General features: G+C 40.5%; 1 protein-coding gene across 8 annotated transcripts in view; it reads right to left on the bottom strand.

Moving 5' to 3' along the window:
* Positions 1-15,329, bottom strand: part of atxn1a (ataxin 1a) — a 362,909-nt gene that overhangs the window by 156,657 nt on the left and 190,923 nt on the right. For all 8 annotated transcript variants that reach the window (XM_043719064.1, XM_043719063.1, XM_043719065.1 and 5 more), the window contains one exon: positions 2,696-2,802. The gene's annotated coding sequence lies outside the window, so the exon portion shown is untranslated. The remainder of the gene's footprint in view (positions 1-2,695; positions 2,803-15,329) is intronic.

The following is a 15,329-nucleotide window of genomic DNA, read 5'->3' as shown; positions in this document are numbered from 1 at the left end:
CTCCACCACTTCCTTTGGCAGCTCATTCCATACAGGCACCAGCCTCTGCGTGAAAACGTTGTCCCTTAGGTCTCTTTTATATCTTTCCCCTCTCACCCAAAACCTCGAGTTCTGGACTTCCCCACCCCATGGAAAAGGCAATGTCTATTTACCTTATCCATGTCCCTCATGATTTTATAGACCTCAATAAGGTCACCTCTCAACCTCCAACACTCCAGGGAAAACAGCCCCAGCCTATTCAGCCTCTCTCTATAGCTCAAATCCTCCAACCCTGGCAACATCTTGTAAATCTTTTCTCAACCCTTTCAAGTTTTACAACATCCTTCCAATAGGAAGGAGACCAGAATTGCACACAATATTCTAAAAGTGGCCGAACCAATGTCCTGCACAGCTGCAACATGACCTCCAAACTCTGATACTCAGTGCTCTGTCCAATAAAGTTAAAAAAAATCACACAAGTGGAAGTACTAGCTTTCAGAGCGCTACTCCATAAATCTATTGGGCTATAAACCTGGTCTTGTGTGATTTTTAACTTTGTCCACTCCAGTCCAACACCAGGACCTCCACATCATGGCTATCCAATAAAGGAAAACATACTAAACACCTTCTTCACTAGCCTATCTACCTGCGACTCCACTTTCAAGGATCTATGAACCTGCACTCCAAGGTCTCTTTGTACACTAAGTGTATAAGTCCTGCCTTGATTTGCCTTTCCAAAACGCAGCACCTCACATTTGCCACTCCTCAGGCCATTGGCCCATCTGATCAAGATCCTTTTGTACTCTGAGGTAACCTCCTTCACTGTCCACTACGCCCCAGATTTTGGTGTCATCTGCAAACTTATTAAATATACCTCGTGTTCACACCCAAATCATTCATATAAATGACGAAAGGCAATGGACACATCACCGATCCTTGTGGCACTTCACTGGTCACAGGCCTCCAGTCTGAAAAACAACCCTCCATCATCACCCTCTGTCTTCTACCTTCGAGCCACGTCTGTATCCAAATGGCTAATTCTCCCTGTATTCCGTGAGATCTAGCTTTGCGAACCAGTCTATAATGAGGAACCTTGTCGAACACCTTACTGAAGTCCATAGATCACATCCACTGCTCTATCGTCATCAACCCTCTTTGTTACTTCTTCAAAAAACTCAATCAAGTTCATGACACATAATTTCCCATACACAAAGCCATGCTGATGATCGCTAATCAGTCCTTGCCTTTCCAAATACATGGAAATCCTGTCCCTCAGGATTCCCTCCAACAAGCCCATCACAGACGTCAGGCTCACCGATTTATAGTTCCCTGGTTTTTCCTTACCAGCTTTCTTAAATAATGGCACCACATTAGCCAATAACCAGCCTTCTGGCACCTCACCTGTGACAATAGATGATACAAATATCTCAGCAAGAGGCCCAGCAATCACTCCCCGAGCTTCCCTCACACTTCTAGAGTACACGATCCGGTCATGGGGGTTTACCCACTTTTATGCATTTCAAGACATCCAGCACTCATCCTCTGTAATATGGACACTTTTCAAGATGTCACCATCTACTCCCCTCCATTCTACATCTTCCATGTCCTTCTCCTCAGTAAACACTGATGAAAAGTACTCGTTTAGTATCTCCCCCCATCTCCTGCAGCTCCACACACAGGCTTCCTTTCTGATCTTTGAGGAGCCTTATTCTATCCTTAGTTATCTTTTTGCCCTTAAATGTATTTATAAACTCCCTTTGATTCTCCTTAACCCTATTTACCAAAGCTATCCCATGTCATTTTCTTACCCTCCTGATTTCTCTCTTAAGTATACTCCCACTGCCTTTATACTCTAAGGATTCACTCAATCAATCCTATCTATACCTGACATATGCTTCCTTCTTTTTCTTAACCAAACCCTCAATTTCTCTAGTCATCCAGCATTCCCGACACAGACCAGCCTTTCCTTTCACCCTAACAGGAGTCTCTGGACTCTCATTATTTCATTTCTGAAGGCTTCCCATTTTCCAGCCATCCCTTTACCTGCGAACATCTGCCCCCAATCAGCTTTTGAAAGTTCTTGCCTCATACCATCAAAATTGGCCTTTCTCTAATTTAGAACTTCAACTTTTAGATCTGGTCTATCCTTTTCAAATCACTGTTTTAAAACTAATAGAATTATGGTTGCTGGCCCCAAAGTGCTCACCCACTGGCACCTCAGTCTGCCTTATTTCCCAAGAGTAGGTCAAGTTTTGCACTCTCTCTAGTAGGTACATCCACATACTGAATCAGAAAATCTTGTGGAAGGAAATCATAAATTCCTCTCCATCTAAACCCTCAACACTATGGCAGTCCCAGACTACATTTGGAAAGTTAAAATCCCCTACCCATAACCACCCTGTTTATTCTTACAGATAACTGAAATCTCCTTACAAATTTAGTTTAATATCAATTCACATTCTATGAGATTAGTAACACTGTTGTTGTTTTCAGGTTACAAATGAAGGCTGCACATACAAATCTTTGCTTCAAATCCCAAGAATGTTAAGATGTTAAATAGAAAGTCAACAATGCTGCAGTTTTAGCATAACTCGCTGACTTTATATTGCTTTTAAAGGTTTTACTAGCACCAAGGTAAATCCTAACAATTGAACAGTGGATCACTGGTGAATAATTGCAGTAGAAATATAATAGTCAGAAGAAAATTACAACATACCATATGAAATGTAGCTCTTCAATCATCATTCATCAAAGTCAGACCTTTCAGGTGTGTCCATTAGATCACAGATCTTCAGTGTGTCTTAACCATTACAAGGTAAATGTCTGGGAACCAAAATGGACAAAACATCAATCAGTTTATTATCAGATGACAATATAAAATGTATTGCAATGCATTTAAACTTTGAAAACTTGATCATCTGTGATGGAGGAAATATCCCATGGTGCGTACAGGTAGAAACCTGAAGGATTGTCCTCTAGCCATCACATATACAAATACAGAACTCTGCTCTGAAGTATGGTATCAATCTAACAACACTAAATTTATTTATGCACACTCAACTCGTTAAAACAAATCATAAATAGGTAGTTTTCAATCTAGTCTCCTTTCCTGGCTCCAGATCTGTGCAATATCAATGCCCCCACTTCCCCAAAGCAGCAGAGTAACTCAACAGGCAAAATACTGGAGAAGATTAACTACAAACTACGCTCGCCCATATTCAACGTCTTGAGAACGCCAGATGTCCCTTTTCCTTCAACCACCCAAATGATTACATTTACCATATCAAGAAGTAACTGCTGCGAACCTACAGTGCAATCGAAATGTTCACCAGAAAACACTTTTGTATCATAGTCTTTGACAGTGGACCCTCTTAAACCATTTCTAGAAGGTCAGGACCTCTGTGCAGCACCTCAACATCTGTGACATTGTTATAGCTATGGTGCAGTCCAAACAATGACTCTCAATGTCAAATAGTATTTGCTGACAAAACCGGAAGACAGCCTTCAAGTACTACATCTAGCCACCAACAAGGTTAGTGCTTGGCTCCGTGATTGTGCAAACACTAAATGCCAATATCAACTAGAGTTGCCAATACAGTTACAGGACCCGAGACTGGTTTGGTACCTTCAACGTCAATTATCACAGTCCTGCTTTTAGGAGAAATGGAATCGAAGACTAAACAGGAATTTAGAAGAGACAATGATTGAAGAGCCATGTTTTGAAAAGGGTTTTGTAGGAAGGAGGTTTAGAAAAGAATTCCTAGTGCATGCTCAGAATTCTTAAATTTTTGGCAGCATGTGGAACTGATGCAGCTGGTAAGGACAGTATTAGAAAAATCAATTCTCAAGTTGATAAATGCACAAAACTGGGGGTGTGCTAGTGGTATAGGTGGATGATGTCTCCACAGTGGAAATAGTCTCAGTGATGGTTGGAGATGAGAACCAAGTATGTCACCAAGCAAGCATATTATCATGTTATCTCCTGACTGAGTTTTAAGGAAAGAGATGGACGCTGGTTCAAACCAGTTTTTACTGAAAACTAAATGGTTTAGTTTGAGTTCAGTAATGTTTAGTTGGAAGTAGTAATTATTGGACTTCATTACATAGTGCAGCAACAGTTATGGAGTCCAAGGTGATGGCAGGAAAATAAAGTTATGCATCGTCAGTTGTAAGCTATCATTGCAGACTGCAATTATCAGCTGTCACCGAAATTAAACAAATACAAACATGATGCTTCATGTATCTTGCTCTACACTCAAAAATGAAATAAATGAGTAGTTTCCAAACTGCACAAATCATTTACTACCACAGAAAGAGGTTTATATAACCAGCATCAACTTCATAAATTGTATCACAAACTTTGGTGAAAAATTAGAGACTGATTTAGCACTTGTTCTTTGCAAAACATCCATCCACTTATTCTTAATGTATTGACTGCTCCTTGCCTGAGACACTGTAACCCTCAGGTTATACTCACTACCAGTCGGCTCTGTATAGGGAGAGAGCAACCCTGTGGTCCTCTGGGCAACTTTTCTTTACCTGGAACATGTCACTCTTCCCAATTACCTTGACTTTATTTAAGTGCCCAGCTACAACCTTTTAATGATTATCTCCCTATGACAGACATCAAGCTAACACGCCTATAGTTTCCTGTTTTCTGGTTACATTTGCTACTTTTTAGCCTGATGGAATATTTTGTGAGTTGAAGATACTTTAGAAAATTAATACCGATGCATCTACTAACTCATTAGCCACCTCTTTTAAGACGCTAGGATGAAGTCTATTTGGACCCAGAGACTTGTCAGCCCACAGCTCCATCAGTTTGCCTCATCGCACTTCCCTCATGATTGTAACTGCATAGCTTCCACACTCGCATCTTCCTCCTGATTTATAGCCATCACTGGAATGTTTCTTGTGCCTCATTTGCAATCACACCCTGCTGTCCCTGATCACTGACCAAATGAGTAGACTCCATACTAAGTGGCATGACTTCCTCCTGGTATAAAGAATCCAAGTACCTTTCACCCACCCTGATGCGTTGCAGTATCTGCAGTTCTGCCTCCAGCTCACAAAATATGCACCTTGGATCACAATGGTGTCCAAGAGCTTCCATATGCTGCAGCTTTGATTCATCACCTGTTCTATCATCTTTAAAGAGTTTTAATTAATTTTATTATTCACTTATTTATATTACTTTTTACATATTTTATTCACTTTACCACCAAGTTGTATTCTATGTTCACACTCAAGGACATTTCTATTAAGCACTTACTAAAGACTCACCATACAGCTAGCTCCTTTCTCTGCAATAAAGAAAGTCTCAATTTCACTCAAAGTGCACTTCAATAATAAATCTAGTGCTATCTCTAACAGTCTGTTTTTCCAACTAAATCACAGACGAGATTCCCCATTGAGGGTTCCTTTCAGATAGAGGCCCTAAATCACCAAGCTCCTAGGTGAGGGGAGATAAACGGGTTACCCCTACTGTATTCACTCATCTTTTCAGTTGGCTGCAACAAAAAGAATCCCTCCTCCATTAAGACCTTTCTCACAAACCAAATGAACTCATTTTTTAAAAAAGGTGCCAACTGAGTTTAACAACTTTGAGGCTATTAATTAATAAACAAAAATAATTAGCAACACAACACACATACTTCTTATTCCTAAACTGCAAGTCCAAGAGGTAAAAGAAGATATACAGATGAGTCTCTTTCAGCAAACAGCAGATAGAGGAACATTAATACTTGAACAGAGGAATTCAGGATTTTTGGCTTTGTGGTTAGTTAAATTCCTTTTCTCCTTTTTGCTTTTGACAGAGGTTAGCTGACATCATCAGACCAAGAGAGTCATAGAGTTGTTCAGCATGGAAACAGATCCTTCGGTTCAACTCATCCATGCCAAACAGATATTCCTAAATTAATCTGTCACATTTGCCAGCGTTTGACCCATATCCCTCTAAACCCTTCCTACTGATGTACCCATTGAATGCTGTAATTAGACCTGCCTCTACCACGTCCTCTGGCAGCTCATTCCATACATGCATCACCATCTGCATGAAAAAGTTGCCCCTCTCACCTTAAGCATAATGCCTTTTAGTTTTGGACAGCCCTATCCTGAGAAAAATACCTTGGCTATTCACCCCAAGAGATTTTATAAACCTCTAAGATCACCCCTTAGTCTCCAACATTCCAGGGAAAATAGCCTCAGTCTATTTAACCTCCCCCTATAGATCTAACCCTTCAAACTGGACAACATGCTTGCAAATCTTTTCTGAATGCTTTCAAGTTTCACATCTTTCCTATAGCAGGGAGACCAGGGTGGCACAGTGGCTCAGTGATTAGCACTGCTGCCTCACAGGAACCTAGGTTTGATTCCAACCTTGGACGACTGTCTTGTGGAGTTCGCACATTCTCCCAGTGTCTGTGTGGGTTTCCTCTGGGTACTCCGGTTTCCTCTCACAGTCCAAAGATGTGCAGGTTGGGTGAATTGGTCATGCTAAATTGCCCATAGCATTCGGGGGTGTGTAGGTTAGGTGCATTTGTCAGGGGTATATATAAAGTAGTAGGGGAATAGGTCTGGGTGGGTTACTCTTCGAAGGGTCGGTGTGGACTTGTTGGGACAAATGGCCTGTTTCCACATTGCAGGGATTCTATGAATTGAACATAGTCTTCAAAAAGTGGCCTAACCAATATTCTGTATAGCCATAACATGACCATCCAACTCCTATACTCAATGTACTGACCAACAAAAGCAAATCAAATGCCTTCTTTACTATCTTATCTACCTGCAACTCCACTTTCAAGGAACAATGAACCTGCACCCTGAGGTCTGATTGTTCTTTCTGTTGCCCTGTTTCTTTTGGCTGACTTGTTAGCTAATTGGTTTCTCTCACTAAGAACGAGTCTATAACTCTGACCTTCATAGCACGCTAGCATTCAAATTCATTCTACTGCAGATAGGTGTCTCAGTTCATGAGCACAACTCCCTCCACGAGCATACATAGACTAGGTTTTTTAACTACTTTTCTTGCATATTCCAAGGAGGGCAAAACATGAAAACCTCTCTTTTCAATGCACCACTCTCACAGTTTGAAGTTTCCCTGACATTCAACAGGTATGGTATCCCACTGGTCCCATACAGGTATTTGCCAGATAGCATTGAATTTACACCTGTAGAGCTGTCCTCTTAAGAAATATATTTTGGAATTAAAAGTTTAAAAATGTCCATAGTATGCTAGGTTTGTTAGGCCATTGGTTGTCTCATCTGTGGGTCAGCTCTCCAAATGTTGGCACTAGGCCCCAAAATAGGACAAAGGAGGATTCTGCAGAATCAACTAGCCTAAGAGTATTTTTGTGTGTCCATGTCTGATATCTAGGTTGATACAGGATGGGTAATTCATATTTACTCTCAAAAGACTGAAATAGTGTTTTTTGATACAATGAATGCAGTGGGCCTGGAATCACATTTAGCCTAGATCACATAAGGATTGCAGATTTCTCTCATTAAAGGAATTTAGTGAACTTGGCAGATTTTATGACAATTCAGTGGTTTTACGTTCACCATTACAGATCGCTATGATAATTAGTTTCTACCAACTAAACTGACAGGAAAAGCCATAACAAGTGGTCTTGGAGGAAGACATGCTCCAATAAAGACTAGGTAAATTCCAATAAAGATAAAGGGTGGTGGGGGTGACATAAAACTAGGATTCAAAGTGAGATCAAAAAACAAAGAAGAATTTTTTTTTACAAGAGGGTGCCTGATGTATGTCAAGTAAAATATTCACGAGGGAACCAGGTCAAACCCAATAGACGGAGAGGAATATTACAGAAGAAATTAAAACTAGCAAATAGAAAATATGAGAATAGAATGGCCCCTAATATAAAAGAGAACCCAAAAATTTTCTATCAGCATATAAAAAGTAAGTGGCTAGTATACGTTGGAATGAGTCTTCTAAGAAGATAAAGAAGATGATGTGTGATGATAGGTGAAGGACAAATCCTGAATACTTAATGACTACTTTATAATGGTATTTTATTAAGGAAAAGGAACCTGACAAAACATCAGTAAGAACAGCTGGCAGATGTAATGGATAGGGTGAAAATTGAGGCGCAGAAGGTACTGAAAAGATTAACTATGTTTAGAGTGGGCGGCTTTCTGATTTGGGTGACTGCCATCTCAGGTTGCTAAAAGATACTGGTATGGTGACAGTGGAAGGGGCTTGCCATTATCTTACAAATCATCCTTCGATAGAGGTATGACAGAATAAGTGCATCGGCTTTATTCAGACAGGCAACCTTATTGAACACGGTAGGAAGCAGGATGCCAGTACAGCACTGACCAGGACAGAAGTCAATACATCAATGGACAGAGTGGGCAAAGACTTCCAATACCAGGCATACACTGATGACATCAAGAGTGCACACTACCTTCCGTGTGGTGGCAGCAGATTCACTGATTTAATACAGAGAAGTGAGAGGTGATGCATTTTACCATAGGTAAAGGGATGTCAGTATGGACAATATGGGCACAGCTTTAAAGAATTTGCAGGTACAGAAGAATTGGGATGTGTGGTTGCATGTGCATGGATCTTTGAAATTGGCAAAATATTGAAAGAAAGCTGAGCAAAACAAGTGGGGATCTTGGGCTTCATAAATAGAGACATTGAGTACAAAAACAGGGAGGCTATTCTGAGGCTTCATAAAAGCTCTGGTCAGGCAGGATCCAATGAAAATAGGATGTACAGTTCTGATTGCCACACAACTTTACAATGTGAGGAGGATGAGGGGGTCCTGGACAGAGCACAGAGGATATTTACAACAATCCTTCTAGGGATTGGGAATCTTAGTCACAAGGTTCAGTTGGAGAAGCTGGGATTGGTTCTCCTTGGGGTCAAGCAAACTGAGGGGCAATATGATGGACATGTACAAAATTAGGATAGATTTGGATAACACAGATAAGAAAATACTGCAGATGATACACGGGCCATGGCACATAGGTTTAAGGTTTTGGGCAAGCTCTGCCAGAGGAATACGAGATAGAACTATTTTTATGCAGGAAGTGGTAATGAGCTGCAACTTGCTGCCAACAAAGGTGCTGGAATCAGAGGCTATGAATAATTTCAAAAGCAGATTGGAGGAGTATTTGAAGGAAATAAACTTGAAGGGCTATGGGAATAGATTAGTAAACTGGGATTGAGTGGATTGCTTTACATGGAGCCAGAACAGGCACAAAGGAACTAAATATCCTCCTTTTGTACTGTAAATGATTATGATTCTATGCTTGACATATTAAAGTTATTTCTAGTGTAAGAATCCAGGTCTTCTGAGAGTTGTATTATAAAGGGTCACATAGGAAAGAGCATTGAAAATAGAGGCATGTATTTTTTAATCAGATCTAAAACAGAAGCCAAACTTAATAGGATTTGAGGGGTTGCTGGTAGTTGGCAAATGAGGAGAGTCTGCATTGTTCACTTGAAGAAACACTAAACCATCTGAAGAAGAGAATCACATGTTACAAGTCACAAGATAATTACAGAGAAGTCTGCTTCTAATTATTATAGAAGTTGTTTTTGGAATCTTGCCAAAATATTGTAGTGACTTTACAGTGTACTTTTTTTTCTCAATTTCAGCTATTTATTACAAGCCAACAATTGACTGGATAATTGCATACTTGCTCAAAGTCTAGAATTCCAAAAAAAACATACTGTAATGACTCCTCTTACATTGTTCTTCTACATCATTCGGGTTTTATTTTGTATATATCTTGATTATCTTTATATTATATAAGAACAGAAATGTTCCCAATTATACACTTCAAAAACTCAGTACAGCTCTTCAACATATTAAACATGTCTGCTCTGCTGCTGGGTCTTATCCTTTGAATCATGATCTAACACCACTGCTGGAAGCCATCTGACCTGCTGCAGGACTATCTTGGGCAGCAGTGAAATCTTTCCAACCAGTCCTAAGACACTTATGTGGCTGTGGCCCCTCAGTATTATTGCTAATTAACAAAATTCTCCCAGGTTGCTATTATAGGTTTGCCCACTACCAACTGAATTGTGTCTATCCAGATCCTTAGAGCCAACTTTGATCGCTGTAGTTTGAGTTGGCACTGGCAATTCTTTTTTGGACTTGTAAAACGCTGGGCTGAATGCTTCTTTCTGAGAACGATAAGGCAATGAGCTAACTGGAGCCACTCCATGCTAAACTCAGCAAGTTAATAATAGGACCTCAGCAAATATTGGAAAGAAAACAAACTACAACATATTCCAAACATAAAAGGCATGGAGTTAACATGTACTGATACCATCCTGAAGATCATCTTGTATGACTTGAGTTTATTATAGTATAGCACTGTTAGAACTTAGTTGTCATATTTTTCCATGTATTGGTTAAAATTATATTTTGTATATAACACAGTGGCAAATTATGGTGACTAAGCCAAGAACATGTTGAGAAGCGATAAAAAGGACAAATTCAAATTATGCGAAGATCCTTTGTTTAAATGTTGCTAGAATATGGATAACTCCAGGGAAGCTGTTAGTCTTCAAACAAAAAGGATTGTAAACATGTCTAGCTAATAGCTGTGAAACAGGACAAGTGCATGTTAACATAAAACAAAGAACCGTGGATGCCGGAGATGCGAAAGGAAAACAAAGCATTGGAAAAACTTCGGAGGTCTGACAGTATCTGTAGAGAGAGAGAGAGAGAGAGAGAGAGAGAGAGAGAGAGAGAGAGAGAGAGAGAGAGAGAGGGAGAGAGAGAGGTGAACCCTTTGAAATGTTGTGATTTTTTTCTCTATAGATAGTGCCAGACCTCCTAAGTTTCTCCACCCCTCTACCACACACTCTCTCTTTCACTCTCCCCCTCACACACACACACACTCTCTACAACCCGCCGCACACTCAGTCTCTCTCCCTCACATTGATCTAAAGTCAATAATTGGAGTCTGACATAGGTATCTTTGTTATCCAGATACTCCAAGGAGGAGTGTAGGGCCAGGGAGATGGCATCTGCTGTGGACATGTTGCGACGTAGGCAAATTATAGTGGATCAAGGCAATCTGAGAGGCTGGAGTTGATGTGTGCCACTACTAATCTCTTGAAACACTTCAATAATAGTGGATGCCAGAGCCACTAGCCAGTAGTCATTAAGGCATGCTGCCTGATTTTTATTTGGCACCAGGAATGATAGTGGTCTTCTTGAAGTAGGTGTGGACCTCAGATCGCAGTATGGTGGGGTTCAAGACGTCTGCAAATACTCCTGTCAGCTGGTCCACGCGGGATTCCAGCCAGGCCAGTCTCTTTCCAGGGGTTCTCTCAAGAAGACTGACCTGACATCTGCAGTGGTGACAGAGTACAAGTGCACCCCAGGTTGTCAGGGCAGATGACATCATTTCACTGACTTGTTCAAATGAGAATGCATTGAGCTCACTGGGGAGGGATGCATTATTGCCAGCGATTCTTTTTGACTTTGCTTTGCATCCTACTGTATCGTGTAAGCTTTGCCACAATCGACATGTGTTTGTGTGGTTAGTCTGGGATTCCAGTTTAGTCTGCTTTTGTTTCTTGGCATCCCTAATAGCTTTGAGAGATTGTACTTAGATTTCCTGTATACGACAGGATCACCTGACTTGAACACCTCAGAACTGGACTTCAGTAGGGAGTAGACCTCCTAGTTCACTCATGGTTTCCCGTTGGGGAACACTGATTAAGTTTTTTGGCAAGCAGACCTCGACATACTTACTGAAGTTTGTAACAGGAGTGGCATGCTCATTTGGACTGGCTGCTGGGTTCTTGAATGTGGACGAGTCCATCGATTCCAAGCAGTCACATAGGAGCTCATCAGTTACCCTCAGACCAGCACTGTGTGACTTTCTGCACTGATTATTGGTTGTGCAGCAATGGTTCAGGGTGTTTGGGCCTCTGATGGGTCAGGAGACATGCTGACAGCATCTTGGTAACACAGGGCGGCACGGTGGCTCAGTGGTTAGCACTGCTGCCTCACAGCGCCTGCGTCCCAGGTTCGATTCCCGCCTGTCTGTGTGGAGTTTGGACATTCTCCCTGTGTCTGCATGGGTTTCCTCCGGGTGCTCCGGTTTCCTCCCACAACCCAAAAGATGTGCAGGTCAGTTGAATTGGCCATGCTAAATTGCCCAGTGTTAGGTGTGTTAGTCAGGTGTAAATATAGGGTAGGAGAATGGATTTGGGTGGGTTTCTCCTCAGAGGGGCGGTGTGGACTTGTTGGGCCGAAGGGCCTGTTTCCACACTGTAGAGAATCTAATCTAATCTAATCTGAGTTTGAAGTCTGTCCCATTTAGCACGGTGATAGTGCCTCACAATATGATAAGGTATTGTCAGTTTGAAGGTGGGACTCCATCACTACAAGGACTGTGACAGTCTCTTACCAATATCGTCTTGGCATCTACCATAAGTAGACTGGTGAGGATGATGACAAGTATGTTTTTCCCCTCAGGCCACAGTATGTCCTTTAGGACCTGAACAGCTCAATCAGCAATGCTGTTGCCAACCAACTCTTGGTGGTGAATATTGAAATCCCTCACCCATTCTGTGGTCTTGCCACCCTCAGTGCTTCCTCCAAGTGTTGTTACCAGGAGGAATACTAACTCATCAGCTGTGGCAGGATGGCAGGTGATAAACAGCAGGAGGTTTCCTTGCCCATGATTGACCTGATGCTATGAGTTTGTATGATGTCCAGAGTCAATGTTGAGGACTTCTCGGGAAACTGTCACCTCTGCAGGGCCAATCCTGCCTGTCATTTAGGACATATCCAGGGATTGTAATGGTGGTGTCTAGGACACTGTCATGACCATGTCAGGCTGCTGCTTAACTGGTCTGTCAAACAGCTCATGTTATGTATTCCTAAATGCTCTGCTATTACAAGCTAATAGACGTCACCATTTTCCCAATAACAGACATTAAGCTAACTAGCCTACAGTTAGACTTTTTTCTGGTCTCCTTGTTTTAAATAAAAAAATGTTACATTAACTGTTTTCCAATTCTCTGGGATTTTTCCAATATCAAAAGAATTCCAAAAATTACTACTATGCATCCACTATCTGTAACTGCTTCCTTTCATATCCTATAATGCATCCCATCAGGTCCAGGGGAATTATTGATCTTTATTGCCAATAGCTTCCCTATTACTCTAGTAATATCTGTTATACTTATCTCCTTCACTCCCTTTTGGCCTTTGAATATTTTGGGATACTATCAGTAACCTACAGTGAAGACTGATGCAAAGTATTTATTCAACTCTTCTGCTACTCCCAGACACTTTATTATTTCCCCAGCCTCATTCTCGGAGGGTCTGATGTTCACTTGCGCTTTCTCTCTTCTTTGTAAATTTAAAGAAGCTCTTGTCATCCGTCTTGATATTACTCGCAAGTTTACCATCAAAGTTTATTTTTTCTTTTTTTTTTGCTTTTGTCATCAAAATTATTGTCAAAATGTACTTTGCTATCTTCTGAAATATATTTTCAACATTTTTGTAAATGAACATAAGTGAACCAAGTGATCCAGTGGTTTGAAATATTAATTGAGAATATACAGCTCCGTTCCAAAGAATGGCCTCCTACCAACCAGAGCTCTAAGACAAACGTAGGTAGCTATATCAGTATCCAGTACCATAGCAACCACATGCCCTTACAACCTCCACACCCCCTCAAAGTCTTTTAGGCACAATTTCTTCAAAATAAAAGTGACTTAGAATATCATGGTGAATTTCTCAACACGATCCAAATATGAAGATACTGCTATTTTGTTGTTCCCTGACAGAACTATAAATGACATCGCTTAGCAATCACTTTTACAAAGTCATAAAGCTGATTTTGGAAGTATTAAAAACACAATCAAACACCCACATTACAGGGTGTCCCATATACAAAATCTTCAACTTCTCATGACATTGCAATAACAAATTTTATTTTGAATTTTTAAAGCAATACTTGTTGCTATAGTAGAAGCAACTGCAAAATAATAATGTGTGAAAACCATTACTCTTCCATTTATCAGATTGTAGAAAATGAATACAATGGAACCACTTTGACCAGATATTGATCAGATCTTTCCTGTACACATAGAGGTTTGGAGGTATCATGCAAAGTCTAGAAACATAGCATATCTGAAGTTTTTCAAAGCACATTTTCTTTCGGGTGGATGTAAAACAGATATGGATATTTAAAAAAAATGCCTCCCCATTTTTCTTTTTAGCCTCTAAACTGTCATTTCACTTTGCTGAAACATAGTTCCCTCCCCCGCAATGAGTCATAATGCTATCTCTAAACAACAGCATTACGATGTGTAGGTTAAATGATACATTAGATTAAAAGGTACTTTATGACTTTGAGTTCTTTTCTCTTTTATCATTTTGCTTACTTTGTCTAACTCCATTTTCTGTCCTATTTTCTGCTTGTCATCTTGTTTCTCATTTCACTGCCCTCTAAATTAAGGGCAGCATCTTAATCTTTTTATAGTCAGTGACCAAGAGGAGATTATACTGCATGAAAACTTCAGTCTCATCAGTTTCTCAGATGCTTGCTCTTAATCCATTCATACACAACAACTAAAATAAGCTGCATATAGCATGAATGTACATTACAATCTCAATGAGAGAAAAACATAATGTTCAACTATATTTATTGTGTTTATATACAACAGATTTTATCTGACTTCTTCCTTCATGGTATGCCATTCATCTGTGTTGCTACTACACTGAAGTAGGCCACATCTTGATTGTATACGACACTGAAAAGTGAATTATTCCCAAGTTAGACATCCCAATTTTAGTTTAGTCGATTAACAAGTACTATAAGTCATCAGGTTGCAGGTCCAAAACAGGACCGTTATCGTTGTCCAACCAGAATAGTTATTGCTGAGTGTGTTTCTTTGTCGATGAGAGTTGTAACAGAATGCCTTACAGTTTAGTCAGCTGCCATCCTGGTTTCTCTCAGTTGTGTATTATAATATCAAATTAATTTCATAAAGAGCATGATTGTGTTATTCAGTGCATTGTCCCCTACATCTTGACTAAACAGAAATCTTAATTTAACACAAAGGCTGAGAACAGATGAGTAAGACCATAAGACCATAAGACATAGGAGTGGAAGTAAGGCCATTCGGCCCATCGAGTCCACTCCGCCATTCAATCATGGCTGATGCGCATTTCAGCTCCACTTACCAGCGTTCTCCCCGTAGCCCTTAATTCCTCGAGACAACAAGAATCTATCAATCTCGGCCTTGAAGACATTTAGCGTCCCAGCTTCCACTGCACTCCGTGGCAATGAATTCCACAGGCCCACCACTCTCTGGCTGAAGAAATGTCTCC

Source organism: Chiloscyllium plagiosum, chromosome 29 (genome assembly GCF_004010195.1).
Source record: "Chiloscyllium plagiosum isolate BGI_BamShark_2017 chromosome 29, ASM401019v2, whole genome shotgun sequence".
Classification (NCBI taxonomy): domain Eukaryota; kingdom Metazoa; phylum Chordata; class Chondrichthyes; order Orectolobiformes; family Hemiscylliidae; genus Chiloscyllium; species Chiloscyllium plagiosum.
Note: the sequence above shows the minus strand (reverse complement) of the source record. Positions and strands in the feature narration are given on the sequence as shown.